This window comes from Equus asinus, chromosome 13 (assembly GCF_041296235.1).
Source record: "Equus asinus isolate D_3611 breed Donkey chromosome 13, EquAss-T2T_v2, whole genome shotgun sequence".
NCBI lineage: Eukaryota > Metazoa > Chordata > Mammalia > Perissodactyla > Equidae > Equus > Equus asinus.
In genome coordinates, this window is record NC_091802.1 from 17,862,478 (window position 1) to 17,889,489 (window position 27,012).

At 45.6% G+C, this 27,012-nt stretch overlaps 1 protein-coding gene and 1 long non-coding RNA gene across 2 annotated transcripts in view; one reads left to right on the forward strand and one right to left on the reverse strand.

The window, feature by feature from the left end:
* The window catches only part of NXN (nucleoredoxin), a 138,254-nt gene that overhangs the window by 89,445 nt on the left and 21,797 nt on the right, over positions 1 to 27,012 (reverse strand). The gene's annotated exons all lie outside the window — the stretch shown is intronic.
* On the forward strand, positions 7,870 to 8,893 carry LOC123276238 (uncharacterized). The gene is made up of 3 exons (XR_011493653.1): positions 7,870 to 7,967; positions 8,148 to 8,242; positions 8,756 to 8,893. It is a non-coding gene; the product is annotated as an uncharacterized lncRNA (long non-coding RNA).

A 27,012-nucleotide genomic window follows, 5' to 3' on the forward strand; every position in this document is an offset into this window, starting at 1 on the left:
AAGAGAGGGCATCCAGTAAGGACTCTTCAGGTCCCTCCTCATCAACTTCCCGTCAATCTCAGAAGTTGGTACCCACCTCCCACAACCAACTCTTCCACCCATGCTCTTGCTCTTATCCCAAAACTAGCATTTAAACGCTACATGACCTTTAAAAGTCACTTAACCTCTTTGTGACCTAGTGTTCTCACCTGTAAAATGCAGAGAAGAGGGTTTATCTCATAGATTTGCAGAGAAGATTGAGCGGGACAACACATACACGGCACTCAGAACACTGACTGCACATAAACAGTATGTTCCTTTACAGCTCCCTCTCCGTCTCCTCCATCTACAGACAGAGCCAGGTCTTTACAACCTAAAAAGTAGCTGTTTATCCTCAAGCAACCGCTTGCTTTCTCTTGCAGCACCAAGCTTCCTGACTCACCGCTGCCTCTTCCTTATCCCTGCTCACTCCTTGGCTCCCTGCAGGCAGCTGCCCTCACAATTCTACAGAATCCACGCTCAGCCGCTCAGCGATGTCACCAATGACGACTTTTTTTTTTTAAAAGATTGGCAACTGAGCTAACAACTGTTGCCAATCTTCTTTTTTTTTTTTTCTTTCTGTTCCTTCTCCCCAACTCCCCACAGTACAGAGTTGCATATTCTAGTTGTGGGTCCTTCTAGTTGTGGCATGTGGGACGCCACCTCAGCGTGGTCTGACGAGCGGTGCCATGTCCGCGCCCAGGATCCGAACCGGTGAAACCCTGGGCCACCGCAGCCGAGCGTGCGAACTCAACCACTCGGCCACGGGGCTGGCCCCACCAATAACTTCTAATGGCAAATCCACTGTCCAGTGTTCAGTCCACTCTGCCATCTGAAACACTGCCCTCCATCTCTTCCTTGAAACTTCTACTGGCTCTCCCAGCTCTTTCGCTTCTGCAGTTTGTCCTTCTTCGTCTCCTACACCAGCCCCTCTGACTGCCCGCTGAATGCCAGGACTCCTGGTTCCACCCTTGGCTTTCTCCTCCTCCTCCAAAGATGAGCTCATCTGCTCCCACAACTTGGACAACGCCTGGTAGCTAATGATTCCTCATTCATTCCTCACCCAGCCTCTCTCATGGTCTCTATCTGCCTGGTGTCTCCCCCTGGTTATCCCAAGGGAACCTCAAACCCAACATGTCCAAACTGAGGTTACTGCTTTCTCCAAACCTGCTTCTTCCCCTGTATTTCTTTTTTTTCCCTGCTTTTTCTCCCCAAGTCCCCCCAGTACATGGTTGTTTATTTTAGTTGTGGGTCCTTCTAGTTGTGGCATGTGAGGTGCTGCCTCAACGTGGCCTGACGAGCGGTGCCACATCCACACCCAGGATCTGAACCAGCAAAACCCTGGGCCGCCGAAGCGGAGCACACAAACTCAATCACTCGGCCACGGGGCCGGCCCCCACAAACCCCGTATTTCTTAGATAGGCTGATGACATCATTATCAACCCAGCTCGCTGCTTCAAACTTCTGGTAGTGTGCTGGACAGAGGGCATAATTCCAGCAAACCCATTTTAGTGGGTACCTGTGACCATATTGGTAAAGAGAAATAGTCATGCATGTGGATTCCAAGTGTAAGAATCATTAGTCAGAAATGAGATAGGGCCACAAATAAAATCCAAGGGCTACATTCCAAAAGCAAGAGCTTAAGAAAAGACCTAGTTAGTTCAACGGGGTGGGGGTGGGGGGCCTCTAGTTTGGAGCTAACGCAAGAGAAATGTGAGAAAGCGAGAGAAAAGGCCCGGAGGGAGCTCACTGCCAGTTCTTACAAGGGGCTGCGTGACTTCCAATGGCCTGAGCTGTGCTCATCTCCTCCCCACTTCTCACTTCAACTCTGATACCCACTTAGTCCCACGTCCCTCTAAGTTCCCCTGTTCTACCCCGCTTGCCGCCACAAAGCCACCAGTTCAGGACGTCTGTTTCTCACCTTACAAACCACAACCACTATTAACTGTTCCCAGCTTGAGTCTCTCTCATCGTCAATCATTCTAAACCATAACTGTGATCACACCATTTCTCCGCTTTAAAGTTCTCAATGGCTCTCGACCACCATTAGGAACGAGCGCCAGCTCCGCCGGCCTTCACAGCCAGGCCCCAGCCTGCCTCTCCAGTTCCCATCCAGCATCACTACAGCCACGACAAACCACTAGTACTCTGCTGCCCTGGAACATGCCATGCTCTGAGCCCTTCGCCCAGCACACAGGTTCTCTCTCCTGTCTGGAACACCCCTCCTTGTCCCACCCCTCCTACAGCCAACTGCCATCACTTCTCATGAATGCGCAGTGGCAAAGGCTGATCCTCCAGCCGGGCACTGCTCCTTTCTCCAGCCATCAGGCTTTCTCCAGCCATCTGTCTCCCCTGTGCATAATGGGCCCCTCAAGGGCAGGGCCCTTGTCTTCTTCATCCAGGTTACATCCCCAGGCGGCGCTATTACAGTGTCCAGCAAATCAAATAGCCATTTAATGAGCGCTAAACATTTACAGGCAGCATCTTGTTTAATCCTCACAAGAACTAGGTGGGCACTAATTATCTCCATTCACAGGTGAGTGAGGCTGGCCAGCAGCTCAATAATGTTCCTGAATGACAAATCCACTTTACACTGTGAATGGTTATCGCTACGCAGCCTTAAAAAGACCCTGAAGAAGGCCAGGATTATTAAGGAGACAAAGGCTCTGACCATTCCCTCACACAACGTAAAACCCTGAAATCCTCTGGTAATGCTTTTCGAGAGAGTCTCGGGCTCCTGCATGGGGTATACTTAAAGCATCCCTACCCATTGCTGCCCCTCTCCCAGAAACTCAGTTTCTTCATCGTTGGAGGCCTCTGTTTCACCTGTGACTACAAAGCTAGTTATTCCTTCATAGATGGTTAAGGCTGAGAACTTCGCTCACAAAATCTCTCAGAAATCCACCAATTAAAAGCTCGTTTGGATAAAATGGATACTCTCAGAGGAAAATATAAAAGATCAAAACTGACTGAAGAAGTGAAAAACTTGAGTCTAACAACAATCACAGAATATCTATACATTCTTGTCAAATTACCATCTACCCCAAAAGGCACTGGGTTCAGACAGGTTCACAGGCAATTTCTTTCAAACCTCTAAGGAATAGATAATTATCATGCTATTTAAACTATTCCAGAGGCGAGAAAAAAACTAGTGAGTGATCTGTACTTTTTTCTTTGTTCTTTTCTATGTTTTCTGAAACTCCACACAGAGCATGTATTACTTTAATAATGAGAAAGAAACACTAAACCTATTTGACTTATAGAAATTTTTAATAAGGAAATAATTATGGATTTGTACAAAATTTTATCTATACACAAATGAGTGTTTATGTATAATCTACAGGCAAAAATCAGGAAATGAAAATGTCCAACACTGTATTCATTTATTCCCTTTTTGTTTGCAGACCTCCAACATGCCAGGCACAGTGTCAGGCCCGGGGGATAAAAGGGTGAGCTAAACACACAGTCCCCATCCTCATGGACTTTACACTCTTGTGAAGAGACACACATCAAATAATCTCCAAAACACATACATTATAAACTCAGATAAGTGGCATGAAATAAATACGTAGATTACAAAGAGGGCGCACGTGATCCTGGGAAGAGGGCCTTATCTGGGGATCAGAAATGATGGAACATCAAGCAACTGTTAAAACTAGTGACGTGATGGGCTGGCCCGGTGTCTTGGCAGTTAAGTGCACACGTTCCACTTTGGCGGCCCGGGGTTCGCCAGTTTGGATCCCGGGTGAAGACATGGCACCGCTTGGCAAAAGCCATGCTGTGGTAGGTGTCTCACATATAAAGTAGAGGAAGATGGGCACGGATGTTAGCTCAGGGCCAGTCTTCCTCAGCAAAAAGAGGACTGGCAGCAGTTAGCTCAGGGCTAATCTTGCAAAAAAAAAGGACATGTACAATTCTGTGGTATTGAGGACATTCACACAGTTCTGCAACCATCACCACCATCCATCTCCAGAACTTTTTCACTTTCCCAAACTCAACCTCTGAGCCCATTAAACACTAATGCACTGATCCGGCTCTCCCCAGCCTCTGGCAACCACGGAGCCTCATCTGATTTTAACATTCAAAGACCAAGCCTCACTCTCACTTTCAGGGTAAAGTACCTTCATCTGCTAAACTCCCCTCCTGAGAAAAGACTGCCCAGGTAAAGCAGGCAGGAGCTGGAGTTTTATAGAGCTGAGAGACAGGTCGAGGGGGCAATTTTGGACAATCAGAAGATGAGAGGTGGGGGCGTGGGAGTGGGAGGAGATTCTGAAATAGAGATGGGAAGGCAACGTAACTGCTTGCTTTGAAGTTTGGCCCGGGGCCTTGGGAGCAGTCGGTGCGTTCAGGTGCAAGGACTACTAATCGTAAACTTCCACTCCTTTCAGTTCAATGCTGATTGCCTCTGGCTGCTAAGAGGCACGCGCCCATGTGCGCGCGCACACACAAAGACAGTAGGAAGGAAGGGTGGCAAGGAAGAGATATAGAAACTTAAACGTCAGAGACTCAGGCCTCCCAGGAACCAAATGCAGGAATTTCCTTCACAATACTCTTGACAGCTGGCCATGCAGCACCTGTCCGAACACATCCAAAGACAGGGGGACAACGGAGCCCTGACATTCCAGAGAAGAACATCCAGACAGCTTCATAAATCCCCAACCCCATAAATACAGAAAGAGTTGTAGAGCCTTCAGGCTTTTTCCTGATTTTTTTTTTTCAAATGCCTGACCCCCCCCCCCACTGCAAGTTAACCCCCTTTGTAACTTTCTCCAAAACTATCTCACCAGAAAAAATTTTGTCCTGGCTCAAGCAACTGCTAAAACTTTCATGAACTTCCTTGTTTCCTGTGAAGCATATGGTGGCCTTATTCCCACCACAGCCAAATTTATCATTCTAGTCTCTCATTCACCCAAACTCCTTTTTCTTTTTTTCTGGCTAAGACCTAGCCCTTCTTCAGACATCTTGGCTTTTTCTTTCCTAACATCTTCATACGAGCAGCTCGTTAGTTAAGAGTTACAACTGAGCTGCAACTCAAGTCTGTACCTCAGCACAATTACAAATTACTACCTGTCAGGAACTTTAGGGATGGCTTAAAGCTCTCAAAAAAATCAGGGCAGTGTTAAATCTGCAAATTCTAAGTATATACTGTCTATGTGGCTTTTTTTCCCTCCTCCTTCCCTCTATTAACAGCAGCATCCCACATACTCTCAGGATTTATAGAACAAGTAACAAAAGCATCTACTGTTAAATACGTTTGCCCATCTTCCCACCCAATGTAGCCAGGAAAACCATTTAGAACGACCTTGGAAGGTGAATGTGGAATCTGATGGAGGGCTGGAAGGAGTACATGAATAGGAAAGAAGTGAAAGAAACAACAGGTAGCCAGGGGCTTTGGGCTGATCTGGTTAAACGGTGCTGCCGTCCAAGGGCCCTGGGCTCCGGGGGCAGAGAACAGAGGGAGGTAAAAAACGAGACAGGCTGGAAGGAAGAGAGGTGGAGCTAATTTCAAAATATCACAGGAAGACAGCCCTGCCCATGCCCTCACCAGCTGTCCTTTAATTACTCAAATCTGCAGCTAATGTTCCTTCTACTACCTTGAATCTCACCAGCCGGAGGGACTTGTGTCAGCAAAGTCAAGTCCTCTGAGAAGCTGGGCTGGTGGTAATTAAAAAAGAGGGGAGGATCAAGATGAGAAAGGAAAATCACAGATTATAAGCTGGAAGCAGACCCTGGCCAAAAATCTGGAAGAATTCTTTATTTCACAGGACTGTTGTAAGGAGCTAGTGAGAATGCAGATGAAGGTGTTCTGCAAATAAAGTTCTACAGTGGCCCCCCCCATCCAAGGTTTCAATTTCCGCAGTTTCAGTTACCCACGGTCAACCGCAGACGTCATCTGCCCCTGACATCCAGTCATCCACAGTGTCATGGCCAGATGATCCTCCTTCAGGGGAATGGTCAGAAGGTCAATAGTAGCCTAAGGCTACGTCACAATGCCCATGTCATTCACCCCACTTGATCTCATCACATGGGCACTGTATCCTCTCACATCATCACAAAAAGGGTGAGAACAGCGCAATAAGATATTTTGAGAGAGACAGACCACATTCACATAACATTTATTAAAGTATATTGCTATAATTATTCTATTGGGTTATTACTTATTATTATTTATTACTAGTTATTGTTGTTAATCTCGTGCTGTGCCTACTTTATAAATTAAACTTTATCATAGGTCTGTGCAGGAAAAGATACTATATAGAGGGTTTGGTACTATCCGCGGTTTCAGGCATCCGCTGGGGGTCTTGGAACGTAAGCCCCATGGATGAGGGGGATACTGCATACAAACATGCTACTATTAAAGAGCCTGACGACGAGCAAGAGTCGGAAAGTGGGGCTTTTGACGGCTCAGCACCACTTCTTCAGAAAGTGACATCTAAGTAACTTCATGTCTTTCTTCAAAAGTAAAAGTGGCAGTTTGGGGAAAGGTGGCATACCTGGCTTATCTGACTTCACAAGGAAAGCTTTCAATGAGATTTCAATGTGGACAAGACGGAGACCTGAGGGCTGGAGAAGGTGAACCGCTAAGTGGCCAAACCAACATGGGTGCAAAGTGCGGATTATTGGACGAATATTCATCCAGAAGGCAGTTTCACTCTGTGTTCTAAACAAGTCTATTCTGGTCATGTTCAGCTCAACATTATTCTTAATTCCCTTGAAAAAAGATATCGGGGAATATTATAAACACGTACAGATATCACAAAACTAGGAGAAGACAAGTAAACGTTATAATCAGCCGTGCAAATGCAATATTCAGAATTTTTATGAACTGTTTGCATTTAATCTCCATACAGTAAAGCCAAGGCCTTAAACTGGTGAGCTGCAAATGGGCTTTGTTTGGCTTACCCAATGTTAAGAAAAAAAATTTAGATTGGCTAACATGTAAAAATTAGCTGGTTTCACATAAAAATCCAGATTTTAAGCTTGAAAAAGCAGAAGACCTCATTCCTGCAGGACAACATCAGCTGGAGGGAGTGCTGCCTTCTCCCTTGGATGGGCGTGGCCATCCATTTTGGGCACCCACATGGCCCAGTTCACTCCACTTCACCTGCCTGGCCTCCTACTGGCATTTGAGTTGGTGACTCCTGCAGTAAATTATTAGTTCAGATTACTAAATGTGTCCAATTTACTGTAAATTTTATTTGATTGTGCATTAAACTCCAATTCAATCTTCTCCCTTGCAGGTTTTGCTCTTGCAAGAAGACCCAACATCTGATCACAATGTCATAATTATAACCCGTACATTCAGAACATCTCAGTTTTTCAGTGTGCTTTCCGATCGTTTGATTTATTTGATCATCTCAATGTTCTAGAAAGTCTAGGCTTATTTTATAAGAAAGATCAACTAGTTAACAGGGACCAAAGGTAAGATTTCAATTCAGGGCTTGGGTTAAACCTTAATCTACCATTTCCCACCCCTACCATGCACCCCTCAATCCCCAAAGACAGCCCTCATCCCAGGCTTTCCCAACCGGAGGAGATGTGAATCCAGATTGCAAAGCCACTGGCTGCTCTGGAAAGAAGACGGTATTTGGAATCCTTGCTTTACTTCCCTTTTTAATCTTCTAAAAAAAAACTGTATAGTGTCTAATCCAAAGACAGCTGATTCTCATTTACACTTAACCTGTGCTGAACTCACATACTAAATTTTAAAGCTCTGCTCTGGAAAAGGCATTTTGCTCTTTAAGATCTCCTTGGTAACACTCGTAATTGGTATCTAGGCTACAAAAAAAAAAGTTTGGAACCAATCAGTGACTGGAGTTAGAATAAAATCCAATTGGAAATCCAGCTCAGGAAAGTTCCAGGATGACAGCTGTGTAGCAGACTTCGAGAACAACCTGTCCAGAATAGAGGAAGACTGGAAAAGTCCCAGGAAAGGGGGACTCTGCAAGGTAAAAAGGGGCACTCAATAGAACATCTGATCGAATCGAGTTTTAGGGGGGAAAAACTGAGGACATAGTCAAATAATACAAGGGGAAAAAAGGCAATTAGAAACCAGGAAAAACAAAACGCCGTACAAAAAAAATGTAATCATAACTTACCACTTGAATTTGCCCTGACAATATTTACAGATTGTCAACTATACACAGAGGATGAATTTCAACCTGCACACAAAGCACGAATCACAGTTACGTAACAGAATGTAAACATCACCAACTGTGACAAGGTAAAAGTGAAGGGAACAGAAAACAGGAGGGGGAGGGGAAAGAGAACCAAAGGGCAGAGTAGAAAGACACCAACATCCTTAAACCATGAAAAGGCCTTATTGAAGGATAAGGATTAAAGGCATAAGCATGTTATTTAAACCTCCAAGTGTAATCAAGAGAACCGTCAATGATGATGGCTTCATATCAAGAGAACTGGGAAGGCAAGGTAAGGCCAGTTTAAGCGGGCCAAATAGTCATCTATTGTGGCAGAAAAGCAAAAAATAATGTTGAAAAAGGATTGATAGAGAAATAGCAGCAGGAACATATATTATTTAGAGGTATAGACGTTACTACCAGAATTTAAAAAAAGAAAAAAAGCCACAACACTTAAAAGTGGTAGCTTTTGGGAAGAGGAAGACACAGTGAAAGATCACCTTTTTATTATAAGCCTATGTAGACCGTTTGATTTATTTTTAGCCATAAGCATATATTATTTAATTTTTAAAATGTTTTTCATCTATTTGGGAACCTAGGAAAAAGCTCGGATGTAGAGCATCTGAAGTCTGTCTCCCAACCCAGCGACCAACCAATGGAGCACGGTTGTATCTTAAGTCGTGGTTCCTAAAGGGTGATCCCTGGACCAGCAGCAGCAGCATAACCTGAGAACTAATTAGAAATGCAAATTTGGGGGCTCCACCCTCGACCTACCTAGCGAGAAATTCTGGAGGGTGGGCCTAGGATTTTTTTTTTTTTTTTTAGGAAGATTAGCCCTGAGCTAACTACTGCCAATCCTCCTCTTTTTTTGCTGAGGAAGACTGGCCCTGAGCTAACATCCCTGCCCATCTTCCTCTATATGTGGGATGCCTACCACAGCATGGCTTTTGCCCAGTGGTGCCATGTCTGCACCCAGGATCCGAACCAGCGAACCCCAGGCCACCAAGAAGCAGAACGTGCAAACTTAACCGCTGCACCACCGGGCCGGCCCCCAGGAGTCTGTATCTTAACAAGCCTTCCAGGTGATTCTGATGCAGACTCGGGTTTGAAAACCTGAGTTTTCAAAAAGTTGAGTAAAACAAAACTCAATGGCAGTTTTTGGTGCCATCATCTTCTCTTTGGCTAAAGTGTTAACTATCCATTAAGGACAGCTCAGGAGAAACTTGAGCCTCTTCTAAGAAAAGACAGTATGTCTTTTAGAGGAATCTCTAGCTGGTTTCCCCAGGATCAGGGCTGGAGACAGGGCACCCCTGCCCTGTGTGAGTCCTGGTGGGAGCCAGCAGCAAGGACCCATCACAGGAAGACGCTTCTGAGAGGTACCCATTTGCCACAGCCATCAGTGGGCAATAAGCGGGCTGGGTGACTCCTTGGCTGAGCAGCTGAGTGGTTGGAAGTGCCTTGTGGCTGGTTTTGCATAAGTCATCTGCTATTATAAGGATGCAAGAGGCACTCCACTTCTGGCTCCTGACATTCTGAACAGAGCTCTCAAATATCCTTGGGCTATTTCTGACTTAAAATAGACCAAAGTGGGAGTGAGGAAGCAATATGTTGCATCCTATATACACTCTGATGATGGGATCCAGGGTATATGCTTTCCAGCTTCTCATTTCTGCTTCTCTTTGGAGGAGACCAAGTTCCAGGAATGGAGAGAACATTTCAGGACTGCCATCATTTCCCTCTACAGAACCCTTGACAGACACAGCCACCAGACAAAGCCTCAGAATCCTTCTTAACACTCAGCTTGCAAAGCTACTACTTATCAATCAATGTTGGTAAGCAAGATGAAATTTATCATTGCTGGTTCAGTACACCCAAGTATTTTGTTATCAACAGAAGCCCCAAAGGATGACACAGTTACCCTGGAGTCTCTTAGTAGGAACAGGTGACTGTCATTAATGATTTATAATTTTCTGCATATTTTCCTTCTTAGGGTAATGAATTTCATACATTTATTACTGGCTACATGAAACAGGACTCAATTTCATTTCTCCTAAACAGCCTTGCTAGAATTTAGGTCCAGAGGTTGGTAGGGTGATCTGTGGGCTTAACTATCCTTAATAAGGGAAATTAAGGTCGAAATTTCCAGAAACCAATTTAGGACTAGTCTAAGTTCCACCTAAACATAAACAGAGCAATCTAAATTTTCAGTTCTGGTCCTTTCCTTCAAAGTGCTTCTAATACAGTTTGGAAAGCAAAATGAAAAATACAAATCAACACAAGAAAGTGCCAAATTGCCGACAAGAAAATAGCACCAGAGTTTCCCAAGAGGCGATATTCGAGAGTTGGAGAGGGCTTTATGGAGGTGGATTTGGACAGGCAGAGAGCAGAGGGGAAGACATTCCAGGCAGGGGAAACTACGAGCACAAGGAGAGGAGAATGGGAACGAGCCTGTTGTGTGGGGTCGCCGACATGGGGTGCCTGTTGGAGAGTGGTGAACACTGACGGTGGGCAGGGGGAGCGGCGCCCGCAAGGACGGGCCGGGTGCACGGGCAACTGAGCACTGCTGCTCTAAGGCATGGCTGAGCGAAAACGGTGCTGAAGAAAGATGAGTGTCACGCCCTAAGGGATGAATGAGGCTTGGCAAGGTCCAACAGAAGAGAAGGAGCTCCGTTCTACTTTCGTAGGTGTCTTCTGGGTACAATAACACTGAGGGGTCTGCAGTCTCTCCCATCTGCCATCCATAAGACAAAGAATTCAGACCAAATTCCTGCCACTTCCTCCTCTGCCCCTGCCTTATCAATCCTACCAGTCCCGTCTTGTCACTGCAGCCAGCACCATAAGAAGCCCCGAAGCTCCTCCAGGCTACCTGAGGGCTGGGAAATCACTGGCGGATCTCATGGGACACGTTCCTAAGGAGTGCATGACAGAGGCAGTAGGGTATCATGGGGGGGGGCCTGGGCTTGGAGTCAGCCTGCCTGGATTTGATTTCCAGCTGCATCGCGTGCCAATCCGTGATCTTATGAAAGTTACCTCACCTCCCTGTGCCTCAATTTCCGCATCTATAAAATGAGGCTAATAATAGCACTTACCTCACAGGGTTGTTACATAGACTAAATTAATACACGTAAAAATTCAAACAACGGCTTACACACAGTAAGTGTTCATTAAACACAGCTATTATCAGTGGTATTATTATCCCATATATTAACTATACTAGTTCTAAGATTATTTTTGTGGATTATTGATTTCAAGTCAACCAGTTCATGAGTTTTTCTTAGAAAGTCTATTCCTCAACCGCATGTGAATCCACGTAACCACCTGATGTTCACATCAAACTCTGGGCTGGAGAGAATTTAGGAGTTATCCAGTCCAAGTGGCTCCCTCTTTGAAAGATGAGGAAACCAAGGCTCACAAAGGCAATGTTTGTCAGTGCTCAGTAAAAATTTGCTTTCAGTTGATTTGAATTGTCCAAGATCACAAAGGACATTAGAGATGAAGCAGCCAGGTCCCAGGTTAGAAAACCCTGCTCCGTTTCAATCTTCATGACCACTTGGAACAGTCCCTTCCCACCAGCTTCAACATCTGCAGCCTGAGTCCCCCACGAGGACTAAAAATTCAGCCATTTCCAAATCCTCAAAAGTTCCAAAATGCAAGATAACTTAGTGTCTCATTCCCAGTCCCTCTGGGACCAAGATACAATATAACCAATCGCAGAGAAGGTATTCGGTTTTTCTGATAGGATTTCGGGCTTCGGGTTGTGGTCACCAATGACTAAGGCAACATTTGCATCTAAAACAGGGAACATTCTAATTGGCGAGCGTGATTCACAAGACGTAGGCAAGGCCTCTGGGAGAAGAGCTTGGCCAAGGAAGAAAATCTGATTAATAAAAAGATAAGCAGCCAAGAAATAAATTAAATGACTGCTGACAGAGAGAGCCGGAGAAAGGAGAGGGAGAGAGACTCGGTGTACACATTGTGAGAGAGGCAGAGGAGGATTAGGGCTCAGGGTGGGGGAAGGGTAAGAACTGATTTTCTAATATTAGACTCAGCACATGCTCAATTCCCAAATCCCAGCCAAAATGAGGGCCCCCGTCCCGCCGCGGAGTCCCAGGCAGCATTCTGCTTCGGGACGCTTTCTGCATGAACGCCAAGCAAATCCCATCCATCTTAAGTCCTCACTGAAACACGAAATTACTCACAGGGCTTATCTTGGAACGTCCTTTCATCTTTGCCTCCCACTAACTTAAAACAATGCATTTAAAAAATATTTAAGACCCCTACAGTAAATCCATATCCTTACGATTCACAAAGCACTTAGCAGAACGCTGTTTACCCTGAACTCTACGTGGCCAGTTTGAGAAATAGGCCTTCATTTAAGCTGCTTTTTTATAAAATAAATAAATAAAAGCCTTCGTGAATACCAGAACACTATCAATTTGGACTAAATTCACGGATTCCAGTGCAAGCAGCCGAGGTCCTCAAGCCTGGAGCACAAATGTCCCTTGCCCTTCATTAATTGAAAAATAAACAGATAGGGGAAGACACGGGTGCGTGCCTTGCTATGCAATTTAACAAATGACGTGATGTTCTCGATCTTCAATTTATTTTTAAGCTGGCATTTTATTTTTAACCTTACGACTACAAAAGTAAGAAATGCTGACTATGAGAAATTTAGAAGTACAAAAAGAAGAAAACCAGGGGGAGGGTCACTTCTGAAAAAGTTCTTGAAGTGATGACTCTGATGGTCAATAAAATCCCAAATCTGGCCAAATTCCAACCCAAGCAAGAACATTCTCCTAGCCCGTTTCCAAAGCTGACTTTCTAGTTGGATGGGGTCTTCATTTGCTGCCACTCATCACGGCATCATTTTGCTGCGCTCTTTAAAGCAGCTGCAGGATTCCACCCCAATTTCTAAGTTTCCGGGGATTCTCTGGCAAGAAGTCACCACCTCTCCTATATTATGTGGTCTACATGACAGCCAAAAATCCCCTCGGCTTAACAACACTGAGAAGCAAGGGGGCGACCACTGGATGACTGTGCCGACTGGACAAGGAGAAACCAGAGGCTATTTTGTGGGTGGCCAACCAGGCAAGCAGGTTTGGGAAATGGCAATTCTTGGAAACTGAGAGCTATGAAATGGGTCGAAGTACGGCCTCAGGAAAGCTCAGAAAGCCTTCAAACCTTTTGGCCAACACAGAATAAGGAGGAATCTAGAAAATGGGAGGTGATAATGTTTAGAGAAGATCTGGTAAGATCATATGAAAAGGACAAGACATCAGCTTTGAGATCCATTGAGGGCTGCAGTAAATGAGCATTCTGATCAATAAGCTATGCTTTGGTTCATTCAATACATATTTATTGAGCGCCTACTGTGTATAAGCCCCTGAGCTGTGCAGAACACCACCATGAATAACAGAAGGAGCTTACTCCGATGGAGCTCTGGGACAAAATGCTATTAATGTGGGTATTGACACTGTAGTCCTTCGGAGGACAAAGCCACCTTTTATACCACACCAGCTGCATGAGTGTCTGCTTCGCATCCTTCAGACTTATCCAAAATAAAACCTGCAGCTCTACTGCCATGAGGCTACACTATCCTCAGCCCCCTCCTGTTTACATCAGTTGTCCTCCAAGGACGGCTGGGTTCTCTCTGTATCGCCAGCACGCCACTCATTCAACCTAAGGACTGAAGGCACACAATCAGGTGTAACGCTGTTCCCTGGAGGGCCTGGCTAAAGCTATCTTCTCTCATTAGACCAAATGTTCTCCGTGACAAAGCCTTTCAGTTTTACCTTTTGCCTCCTGTTAGAGCGGAAGAGCTGCCCTTTGTCTGAGGCGCCGTAGCTGTTCGTGCCTTGGAGAGTGACAGCACAGCACTTAGACACTGCTTGTGCACCACGTGAGACCAGGGCCAGCACTCGCCCCAGGTAAAGCCCCTGCTGTGAATAGACACGCTATGCAGCTCGGCCCAGTGGCTCTTTCCTTCCACACCTTCCAGTCCCCAAAAGTGATCTGAAGACAGAATGCTACTCTGGGAAAAAATGGACCTGGATGAAAAGCCCTGAGCTGGAAAGAAGCAGGGAGGGAACAGAGAGGTGTGTCGGCCTGCCCCACTTCAGGAATGCCAAATCCTGGCTGGGCAACAGAAGGATGCTATGGACACCTGACTTAAAAGGTGAACGGAGGGGCCAGCCCAGTAGCGCAGCGGTTAAGTGCGCACATTCTGCTTCTCGGCGGCCCGGGGTTCGCCGGTTCAGAGCCCAGGTGCGGACATGGCACGGCATGGCAAACTGTGCTGTGGTAGGCGTCCCACATATAAAGTAGAGCAAGATGGGCACGGATGTTAGCTCAGGGCCAGCCTTCCGCAGCAAAAAGAGGAGGATTGGTGGCAGTTAGAGCTAATCTTCCTCAAAAAAAAAAAGCAGATGCAGCATCAGTCCGGCGTCAGAGCTGTCGGCTAAACCAGTGTTCAGAATACACGGCCTTAGAGTAGATTTTTTTCTAAACTTGCAGACATCATATGAACTACTTTACAAAGGAATTGCAGCTCACATTTATACATATTAGTTCACCTTTACTGAAGAAGCTAAAATGATATAAAACTGGGAGTGTTGAAGAAAATGCAGGACATGTGTTCACCATCACGACACTCACTGATACAAAAGAGACAGAAAATCATCCTTTCCCTCTGTAAATGTAAGCTAATCTTTAGGGGTTATTATGACAATTAAATAGCTAATGTGTCTAAGCACTTTGGATGGCGTTAAGTACAAAGAGTGCTATGCAAGTTTGTTAAATAGGAAAAAAAGAATAACAGTTTAAATGCTATAGTTTGGTACAATATATTTAACAAAAATTTGCTGTGACCCCAGAGAATCAAAGTTTATAAGGAAACTGTCCACAGTCACCAGGGCTCCAAGCACAAAGGAGAGAAGGAGCCCAGGGCTCCAGCACAGGGGCTGTCTGGCTAGGCGGATCCACAGCATGGGGCTGGCCACCTTCTGGGTGACAGCCTGGCCAAGCATCCTAGACAGGCTGCCTTTCACTGACTTCCCCTGGCTAGCTTGGGGGCCGTTTAATTAGAGCTCTCTAGGTCTATGGCTGGGTAAAGACTTGAAAGAAAGAAAGCTTGAGATTAATCAAGATCTACATGTAATTTTGAAAAGTGACTCAAATATATATATATATATAATGAGATATGGAATATTTGAACATTGGATTGGATACTTGATATTAAGGAATTTTCAATTTTGGGGGTGCAATGGTAGTATTGGTTCTTTTCCAAATCCTTACCTTTTATTGATACACATTTAAATATTTATGGCTGAAATGACACAATGTCTGAGATTTGCTTCAAAATAATGGGGGGAGGTAGAGCGGGATAAGGGGAAGAGGGTATACGTGAAACAAGGTCAGCTATGAGTTGATCACTGTTGCAGAGGGATGATGGGTATATGGGGTTCATGATATTATTCTGTCTACTTTTTGTATATATTTGAAATTCTCTGTAATAAGAAAAAGAAAATTTTTTAAGGTCAAAAAAAAGGGAGAGGTGGGGCCAGCCTGGTGGCGCAGCAGTTAAGTGCACATGTTCTGCTTAGGTGGCCTGGGGTTCGCCAGTTCGGATCCTGGGTGCAGACATGGCACCGCTTGGCAAGCCATGCTGTGGCAGGCGTCCCACATATAAAGTGGAGGAAGATGGGCACAGATGTTAGCTCAGGGCCAGTCTTCCTCAGCAAAAAGAGGAGGATTGGCAGCAGATGTTAGCTCAGGGCTAATCTTCCTCAAAAACAATAAATAAATTTTTTTTAAAAAAAGGGAGCGGCGTGGCTAAAATGAAGAGTCTAGGCATTCCAGAGAGGGAAGTGGCCAGAGAGCCCCCTTTGAAGAACTGGGGAAACAATGAACACCGCGAGAAAACCACCAGGCGATGATGGCTCCAGAGGGAATACTGAAACAGCAGTTTAAGGGAAAACTTGGGGGTTGGGAGGAGTGAAAAGGAAGGAAAAATGAAATATTCTCCATAATCAAGAAGAACATATGTTCTTCCAGGATTATTGCCAGTTAAACCTCATTTCCTTCCGAACACGTACACAAAGTTCCCGGGGTCTCTCCCCACCTCCCTCCGCAACACACTCGCACCAGACAATTTCACTCTTCTCTGCACAGATTCCAGGGAGGTATCCTGGAGACAGACATCAAAGGAATTAGAGCTGGCAGCCCAGAACAGGTCATGCTGTCAGAGGGAGGCTAGGAACCACATGAAAAGCGGAGAATTCACAGGGCGTTTTATTATTATTATTATTATTATTTTTTAAAGAGCTCAGAAATGTCTTTCGTTTTAGTTTTAGTTTAAGGACAGCTACCTCTGGGGGAATGGCTTTGATGTCACACAGCCCAGAGCAGCACGCAGCAGCAGGCCAGCCAGGGAAGGAAAATGCTGCACCCAGCGGAAAAAGCCAGAGGGATCCATGCCGGCTTAGGGGTTAGCCTCTCCTCACTCAATAATAACCCAGAAGATTTATGCTTGGTGTAAGGACATGAAGGAAGCGCTGCTAGATATAAATAGTGCAGCTGGGACCAGATTGGAAAAGGCTACCAAGACCAGACTTGCAATTGCCCTCCTGAGCTACAGCAGTATATAGAGATTAAGGGAAAGAGACCCTGGTGCGACCGCATTAATGACCCCTTATGTAGAGGGGTGGAGGACAAGAGTGGCCTGAGAGATAGAACAAGCATACCCCTTGGACTGTTTACTGGTCTAGAAAGCAGGATCTGAAGTGCACAGGATGGGAGTCTAAGGGCAGAGGTGTGGGATCTACAGCAGGGCACCCAGACATGACAAATAGATGGGCTGGCCACAGTGACAGCTTACAGCTAGCGGGAAGAAAAAAAGCAGAAAACCCCGAGCATAAAGTTGACCCCATCTCAGCAACTCCAACAAACAGAGAGAACAGCGATGTGCCCTCCTAAAGCTGCCCATGTGCCCGGCATCTTCCCCACTCCCAGAGGGCTCCTGGAGAGCTGAAAGGATGACACAAATTCATACTAACAAACACAAGATCTGAAAGGAGGTTCTGTCCCCACAAGGCAGACGGGGAGAACCAAGTAGAAATTACGTGTCCTGTCTGTGGGCAGTACAGGACCTGACAAAACTTTCTCCATCCAAGGGCAAATAAACATTACAAACTGTGAAACTCCCAGAAACAGGCTGCCACACAACAGCAAAATGTTGGATTTAAGATCCAAAAAGTAGACCCCTGGAAACAGAAGAAAAACGTGGAAAATGTATGCTTGTTTTTAGGCCAAAATGCAAAAAAAAAAAAAAAGAGCTTAATAAAATGAGAAAATATTGTAAGGAAATTAAAAAACCGGTTGTATTTTTTTACAATCTCCATTGAAAGACAATAAAAAAACAACAGGGTCAATACTGCAGAACTGAAAGGAATAATAAAAAGAAAACAGGGAAAATAAAAAAAAATTAAAATAATGAAAAAGTAGAAGGAATTGAGGCTAGAACAAACGAAAGGGAGAATAATAGCTAAAGGAATAATAGAATCTTTGACCCAGGAATTCTTCTTAGGAATTTATCCTATGAAAAAAGCAAAGACGTGCACAAAGATGTATATAAAAACAAGTTTATAACAGCACTGATTATTACAGCAAAATCTGGAACTGGCCTAACAATTCCATAACGGAATTGTTAAATAAAGTATGGTATATTTATATGGTGAAATTAGAGATGGTCTTTTTTTTTTTTTTTTAAAGATTGGCACCTGAGCTGACAACTGTTGCCAATCTTCCTTTTTGTTTCTTCTTCTTCCCAAAGACCCCGAGTACATGATTGTATATTCTAGTTGTGGGTCCTTCTAGTTGTGGCATGTGGGATGCCGCCTCAGCATGGCCTGATGAGCAGTGCCATGTCCGCGCCCAGGATCCGAACTGGCGAAACCCTGAGCCGCTGCAGTGGAGAGCGCGAACTTAGCCACTCAGCCACGGGGCTGGCCCCTAGAGATGGTCTTTTAGAAGAATGTAGCTATTAGAGACCATCTTTTAGAAGAATATATTCTTACATGGAAGTATGCATACATAGAAAAAGATAAGGCTGCCTGGGGACATAAGAACATCAATCACCTCTGGGAGGACGCCTATCAGTGATTTTTCCCCCTACACGCTTTTTTGTATTTTCCAAATATCTACAATGATCCCATGCTACTTCTAAAAGAGAAAAATATTCCAATAAATGTTTTAGTAAAAAGAAGAGAAAAGAGCCTAGGGAAACTTTAAAATGCAAGAACAGAGCTGCCAAAAATCAATTCCGCTGAGGTCAAAGGCAGCCCCCCCCTTAGGAAGCTATCGCCCAGACAAGTCTCACTACTCAGGACCAGCACTTTACAGTTTGCCCTATTTTACAACAACTCAGCAGGCTTTCCAGAACCCTTAAAAACAGAATTCCACTGTGCAGCCATAAATTCACAGCATGTGTTTGCCGCCTCAGATTCACTACGGGGTAGGCAGGCGCTAGACCCCATCTTCCCCTCCCTGTGCCAACATACTTCACTGTTTTTAAATAACCTGTCAATTCCTAAAGGTAAATATTAGGGTTAGCTCCTTCTCGGGCATCATAATTCTCTCTCAACTAAAATGTTTGTGAATTCTAAACCTCTCAACTGAGGTACTTGTCCTGTACGAAGTTACCGTGTGGACAACTGACTCCTAGCTCCGAATTAACCACCCCAGTTCACAGAGAAAAGTCACAGACGGGGAAATGGAGGCTCCAGGAAGACTGAGTGACCAGAGGGTTCTGAGATCACACGGAAAGGCAAAAAGGATTCCGTGGGAAGGTCCTGAGCACTCACGCCCCGGTGGGTCTGCTCTCCACAGCTTATACACTTTTTCTAAGTTACTTCTTCCAGCCTTCAGACGTTGAAAACAAGTAACAGCCTGTCATTCAGTCATATATCTTTCTTCAAAAGAACACGCCAACAAATTTTAAATTAATTCCCCCCAAAGACTCCACAATTGCCAGTCCTATTTTATGCACAGAAAAAAAATGAGGTTACAAAAGGAAAAATCAGAGCTTCATAAAATCACAAAGTTAGAAGAGACCTTAAAATTTAGTTCAATGTCTATCAACAGACGAATGGATACACAAAATGTGGTACATACAGCCAATGGGATGCTAGTCAGCCTTAAAAACAAAGGAAATTCTGACAAAGCTTGAGGATATTACCCTAAGTGAAACAAGCCAGACACAAAAGGACAAATACTGCAGGATTCCACTAACGTGAGGTTCCTAGAGCAGTCAACTACAGAGACAGAAAGTAGAATGGCGGCTACCAGGGGCTGGAAGGACGGGGAACGGGGAGTCAGCCTTCAATAGCTACAGCTTCAGTTGCAGAAGATAGAAAAGTTCTGGATGGATGGTGGTGACGGGTGCACAACAATGTGGGACGTACTTAATGCCACTGCACTGTACACTTAAAAAAATGGCTAAAGTGATAAACTGTCATGTATATTCTACCATAATAAAAAATATATAACTTTTTGGGGGCCGGCTCCGTGGCCGAGTGGTTTAAGTTCACGCGCTCTGTTGTGGCGGCCCAGGGTTCAGTTCCTGGGCGCGGACATGGCACCACTCGTCAGGCCACATTTTGAGACGGCGTCCCACAACCCACAACTAGAAGGACGTGCAACTAAGATATACAACTGTGTATGGGGGGTTTGGGGAGATAAAGCAGAAAAAAAAAGATTGGCAACAGTTGTTAGCCCAGGTGCCAATCTTTAAAAAGAAAAAAAATATATATATGTAACTTTTTTAAAAAGTTATCTAGTTCAACAATTCTTTCAGTTAAAAAAAAAAACAAATCACTTGCTAAAGCTTGTATAAGGGGAGCTTGGAATCTTGGTGACTCATACTCCTATCTTGTCCGTATCAGCCTCAAACTCCAAGGAGATCAAATATACTTCTGACTTCAAAACCTGAAGTTTATACAGACCCTCCCTGTACAAGGACCACCTCCAAAAGGAGTTATTCTCCTGTCAGCTGCCAAGGCCTTAGCTCCGTGTTCGGGCGACTGTGGTGGCTTCTCTCACCTGTTCAGCCAGAGGTCATGCCTTGAGCAATGGGAGGGCTCTTTCTGTGAACAGATCACAAAGAGCCAAAAGTATGGGAGATTTTCTTGCTGTTGTTGCTTATTTGTTTCCAATAGCTAAAAGTGACCGGAGCTTTATTCCTTCATCTCTGACAAATTATCCAGTTCTGAAAACGTCCTCTGAGGGACAAGCAGTTGGTGGGACAAAGGTGGTGAGAGAATGGGAAGGGAAAGAAATGCCTTCTTCCTTCATTTCCACCTCAAAAACACCAAGCTTTGTTCTGGGATTCCCAGCGAGTACATATTTCTCACTCTCAGGAACTAAACAAAAAGAAAGATCCAGAAATCCTGGAGGAGAGGTCAAAATTTTTTAAATTGTGGCCAAGAGGGTCAGTGTTTTCTTTCAGGCGAGGGCCGCACTGGGGAAAATTTAAAAACCAACAATAACAAACTACCCACAACTGCGAAACACAGTGAGAAGAGAAAATTGGGTGCAAAATGGAAATAGATTTTTCTAAAATGGAGTCAGATGCGCAAAGGGCTCAAGAGAAAGCGCTGGGAATGGCTGTCTCAGTCATCAACAACATACTAGCGAGTGGGAACAGCAAGCGTTCCTCTTTAAACTACAGTATTTGTGGAAATGCCAAAAGGGGCTCAAAACAGTTTTCTCAAGCCTTCGGTCCCATCCCCTGTGACAAGACATGCCCCCTGTCACCACCCTGCCCCACGCCCTCACATTAGCCTCCCAGGCCGGCCTTCCCCTGTCTAGTTCCTCCAACAGAATCATACTAAAATAATTTGCCTTAAACACCACAATCATCATCTCAGGCCTCTGCTCAAAATCGTTTAATGGTTGCTTAAATCATCATGCATTCAGTGTAAACTTTCTCGCCTCCTTCTGCAGCCCCACCCTCAGTGCAGACTTCTATTCCTCTACTCCCCACAAGTACTTCCATCCCAAGCCCTCTCAGGCCCTGGGTTCGAGTCCCGGGCCTGACTTTCACAGCTATGTGGTCCAGAATGCTTTCGCGAAGGAACGAGGTCGGGGTTTTGGAGACAGGCCTGGAATCCCATCTCTGTCACTTGCTAATTTGCACGGTCTGGGTAAATCGCTTTAATATTCTGAGCCTCAATTTCCTCACTTGAAGAATGGGGATGAATACCACCTACCTCACCGGGTTGTGTAGAGGAGAACACGGAGAAGAGTGTGTAAAGCCTTGGTACAGCGTTCCGTCTTCCTCAGTCTCTACAAACGAGAGATCCCTCATCTCACAGGAATACACACTGGGGAAAGCGCTTTGAAACCAGTCAAGTGCTGTGTAGAGAATACGTGTTATGACCGCTTCTGAGCTCACACTGGGAAATCTCCCTCAAACATTCCTCCTCCCCTCCCCTGCAGGCCCAAGGCAAGTCCTGCCCCTCTGGGGCCTTCTCTGACCACTCCAGGGGTCCAGAGTTTGCCCTCTGATTCCGCCACACCGTTCCGAACAGCTGAATGCCATCTTCTCTTGCTCTTTATTGCTTCTCTGACTGAGGGAGAGCCTTTTCTCCATAAGAAGACTATAAACTCCCTGGAAAATATACACTCATATTCCTGAATGCTCCCGGGCCTCCCTGTGCAAAACCCCCACGGGTGCCCCACACACTGCCAGGTACACACGGCACAGTGTTGGGAGTTGCTGCACCAGTAAGGCCCAAATCACCGAGAGGCCACTCAAGGGCCAAACCGAGCCCTTGGACATATCATTTAACATACACAATGTTTGAAATTGGAATTAGCTGACAACACTTCATCAGAAGATTCCACATTTTGTAAACATTAGGGAAGATTCAACGAACCAGGTCTGCATTCCGGCAGGCTGCTCCTTTGGGAGGAAGGATGTCTCACCAGTTTGCCCCAGGCTTACCACTCCCTATGGCCTCCCAACTCACACATACACTGCAGCTTTACACAGGATAGAGCTTAGATAAAAGCGAATTACTTATTACTCCTAAGTCGCTATCAAAGGTTAGAAAATACAAGATATGCTAAAAGGGATATGTTTCCAGAAAAACGGGCAAATGTTTCTTTGTGGAAGAGAAGATTATTTCTACGTTTCATAAGCATGCAAAGAAGTTCTGCATGGAAATTCCCCACGTGCTTCCTGCAGTTGGGTGACAGTAGGTCTCTGAGCTTTCTGCCCCACAGCGTGCCCTATAATCCCAAATGGGTCTTAAAGGACCCTTGGGAACTAGATGAGCATTTTCCAGATCACAGAATTAGAAGTTAAACACTGAAGTCAGTGGATACTAAGGACAGGGATGTTTTCCCCCAATATAACAAATAGAGGGGTCCGGTGAAAGAGCCTAAAAGTAGACCACGGGGCCACAGGGCACACAGTTGTCCCAACATCGCTTCCCACCATCAGGGTGTCAGGGCAGTGCTCTCCCACTTGCTACCACTGCTTATCTTTCGGATTATTTTTTACCTTCTTTCTCTAGAGTCTTGTCAATTCTGCCCTTTCACAGAAATGCTAATCTTTCAGAGTTGATCAGCCAATCAGGAGCTCCTTTGGGTTAGGTCAGCAAACCACAGGCTGGAAATGTCCCTGGGGTCCTGGGACCTTGGCTGTTTTCACCCTGTTGAAGGCTCAAAGGGCTCTTTCTTTGCTGCCATAGACATTCTTCCCTGGGGTAGGGAGAGACTGTATGTGTGTGTGCGTGTGTTGGGGGAGCTGGGTTAACCAAAAGAAGACAAGGGGGTGACCGATTCTACGTGCCTGAAAGTTCAGAAGGCCGTCTTCTGAGAAATGAGTTTCAACCCCTCTCCTGAATTCTCCATGTTCCGAGAGTCTACTTGATGTGCAAGACCTCAGGCTGCCTCATCCTCAGTAATACCCTGGCTGAGAAATTCCGGCCAAAAGACAAAGGCCCTATTTGCTTCGGAAATGTGCCTAACACCATGGTCCCATCAGACACAGTGGGGACCAGGGAAATAGAACAGGCTTTGGAGGGAAGGCCAACTGACCAGGTGATTCCGCCACTTACTCCCTCTGTGGGCACATCTCTCTGGGCCTCAGTTTCCTTACCTGTAAAATGGGGGCAACAATGCCTACTTCATGGGTTCTTGTGAAAATTAACTGAGGCACCATGTAAAGTACTTCAAATCATGGTGCTTGGCACACAGAAGACGCCTTCTTAAGCGACAGTCCTGGTCAGTTATCAGGCAGTTCAGCACAGCTCCAGGGGCAGGTTCTGGAGGCAAACAGCCAGAGTTCAAATACCAGCTCAACCACTTATCAGTGTACCTGGAAAACTACTCAGTCCAACAGGGCCTCACTCAGAGGGTTATGTGAGAATTAAACACATACAAAGCACTCCGACGGGGCCGGGCAAAGCACACTTTCAATAAATGAGCACTGCAATTCTTATTCTTGTTATGAATATTATTCTCATGTCCCCTTCACTGACGTGTCTCGTTCTAGATCACAAAGCACTGGACGCCTGAGTACAACAGTGACATAAAAGCACATTGACACTAATAATCACCAGGACTTTATCTGCAATGGGCCAGAGCTGCAGGACTACTGGGGACTCGATATGGAGAGGAAGGATACACCTGACAGCTTACTCTGGGCTCTGTGTGCATGAATGACTGCCTAAGAGATCGTACTCATTCACTTTCCTGGACACTACGGGCTTCCCACGCATTGAGCTAATTTTGTATAGTGCATGTCCCATGTACCAGACACTGTGCTATATGCTGGGACAACAAGCACTGGGAATACGTATTTTTAAAAGCTCCCCAGGTGACTCTGAATATCAGCCAGGGTTGAAAATGACCACTTGGTGTTTCACAGGGAACAAGCTCTGTGGTAAACCTAACAGAACTGGGGTCCCAACATCACCCCCCACCTCTCCCCGCTGCTCTCTGAGGTTGAGAACTGTATTCCCTACAATAATATGGAACTCACACTCAAAACAGGAGGAGCAGAGACCGAGTCTTCCTCTTCCCTCCACCAGGCTCCTTAGCTGCAGCCCCACCGCCCTTCCTCAATCTGGAAAGGGCAGCAAAGTGAGGGAGTGTATCCCCCGGAAGCCTGGGGACCCTGCCTGATCTCTGGCCTGGGAGCAGTTGGGGCTAGCACAGCCAGACATCATCCATCCTTCACCCCAGGGTGCAGGCCTCAGACGTCCAACACCTCATGACAACAGCCATTTGGCCAGCAGCTTCTGGGAGGATAATGCTGAGGCCAAAACTCAACAGGCAGAAGTAACTTGCCCCAAGTATTGGTCCTGCTTGGAGGCAAAACAATCAGTAGGTTGATGACAGCCTGATGCTTGAGAAATCATTTTTTTAAAAAGACGGGGGGGGGGGGGGGGGTTGAAGATTGCTTAAAAGCAGCCCTTTAACTCAGAAGGCAGTTCCATCCACCTTACAAATTCAATGCCCTCTGAATACACATCTATCTGTCACAGCAGGGAATCTTTTAACTAGCAAAAGAGCAAGAGAAGGAATTCAGATCAACATCGCGGGCTGTAGCAATAAAGCCCTGCCGTGGATTCACCCCTTTCCCTCGAGGCAGGAAAGAATCAAGGAAGAATTTCAAAATCTTTTTATACAATTAAAGAAAGGGATTTGGTGGGAGAAGGGAGCAAGGAGGACAAGATCAAGAATGTAAGGTTTGCTATTTTAAGCTCAAAATAAATCATGATAAGAAAGGACTAGAAGGTTTGATTTTATTTCTCAGATCTTCTCCATGGCAGGAACAGTATCTGGTGTTTGGGGGGGGGGGGGCAAACTGTCAGGCCAGCATCAGTCTTTTCACCCCCTCATCCAGTTCCCCCAAAATAAAACCAGTCTGTCGTGTGCTTCCAGAATTTTACAATCTTGAATTACGGCTTTGAAATAATTCGGATTCCACTATAACAAATCTCAGAGATATGAGGCAGGCTACAAAGAAAATCCAGCAAAATATATCCAAAGAACTGTATCCAAGATGGTAGCAGGAAAAAGAACCAGACAATATGATAAATTTGGCACACGAGGACCAGCGAATGACGTACCAAACCAGTAAAGACAGCTCCCTAAGAAATACACATTCACGGGGCCGGCCCCGTGGCCGAGTGGTTAAGTTTGTGTGCTCCGCTGCGGCGGCCCAGGGTTTGGATCCTGGGCACGGACATGGCACCACTCATCAGGCCACGTTGAGGCGGCGTCCCACATCCCACAACTAGAAGGACCTGCAACTAGGATATACAACTGTGTACAGGGGGGGTTTGGGGAGATAAAGCAGGAAAAAAAGAAAAAGATTGGCAACAGTTGTTAGCCCAGGTGCCAATCTTTAAAAAAAAAAAAGGAAATACACAGTCACTATTTCCCAAAACTATTTTAGAACCCACTCTTGTCAACCATTACTTTCTAGAAGCCTAACTTTTACAACATCCAATCCTTGATCATTTATGATACAAAAGAAAACAAAAGCGGGTGGAACCATAGTACTGTGCATTATAAAAAACATTTCCTTGAGAGAACCAAAGTTCTGAAGATACATACATCAGTCAGCTGCTTGGCAACTTTAAGGTCGACACCTGTGGGGATCGACAGACAGCCCAGGTGTGGGTTGTTTTTATCACTTCGCTTCATCAGTGTACTTCTACATTTTGGCTTGGCCCTGTCAGATCTTTTCTTCTCTCAAACCAGTGAGAAAAGTGTACATATGCTAATATATGTTAATATACAGTCGCACGCTGCATAAGGACACTTTGGGACCACATATACGATGACGGTGGTCCCATGAGATTAGTCCCAGATAGGCTAGGTGTGCAGTGGCTCTACCACCTAGGTTTGTGTAAGTACACTCTGTGATGTTCGCACAACAACAAAATTGCCCAAGGATGCATTTCTTAGAACGTATCCCGTCGTTAAGCGACACATGACCGTGCACACACATATACATGTTTATAAAATGGATCTCAACCCCCCAAAAACCTTCTTTACCTCTTTTCAGATTTAAAAGCTTATCACTCACTTCATTTGAACTCTCTTAACAATCACAAAGTTGGAGACCAGTGTTGTAACCACAGCACTCAGGAACTAGACTGTAGTTTTTATTGCCTATTCTCTGTTGAGATGCCCAAGTTCTCTTTTTGAAGACATGTGTGGTTAAATCCAGCATCTTTTTTAATAAATACATTTCTTTAAATGTAAGCCAGGGGGTGTCTGTCAGCTGTGGGGAAACAAACCTCCTGCAATAGGCGCTCTCCCGGGAGAGGCTGGCAACCCCACTTCCATGTATGGAAGTGAACGAAAGCAGTAAAACCTCAGGCATGAGTCTGGGCAGGGCGGGGGTGGGGGCGGCATTCCTCACGGTAAAGCAAGTCCTGGCCCAGATGGACGGACTGCAGGAGCCCTTCCACCCTGCCCTTGGCCTGGGGTCCCGTGGATTCTTTAGTGGAACGGCTGTAAGGGCACAAAGGATGGGAAGCAGGACAGCAAGGGGTACAGCACAGTCAACAGCCAGAAGGCACCCAGAAGTGGAGGGTCATCCACTCTGAGAGCCAGAGCATGGCCACAGGAGCCAGGCTGCCCCAGGAGCAAAGCTGCACCCTGAAAATCAGGGCCACTTGGCTCACGCACGCACTGACCTCAGCATACTGGAATGCAGAATTCTCCACAATTTGCCATCCATCTCCAGTGCTCCCACAAGGCCAGCACTTAAGGCAGGGTAGATTTTTTGTGTGGTCTAAGAGATTTGTGATGGAGGCTGAAAGGACAGTTA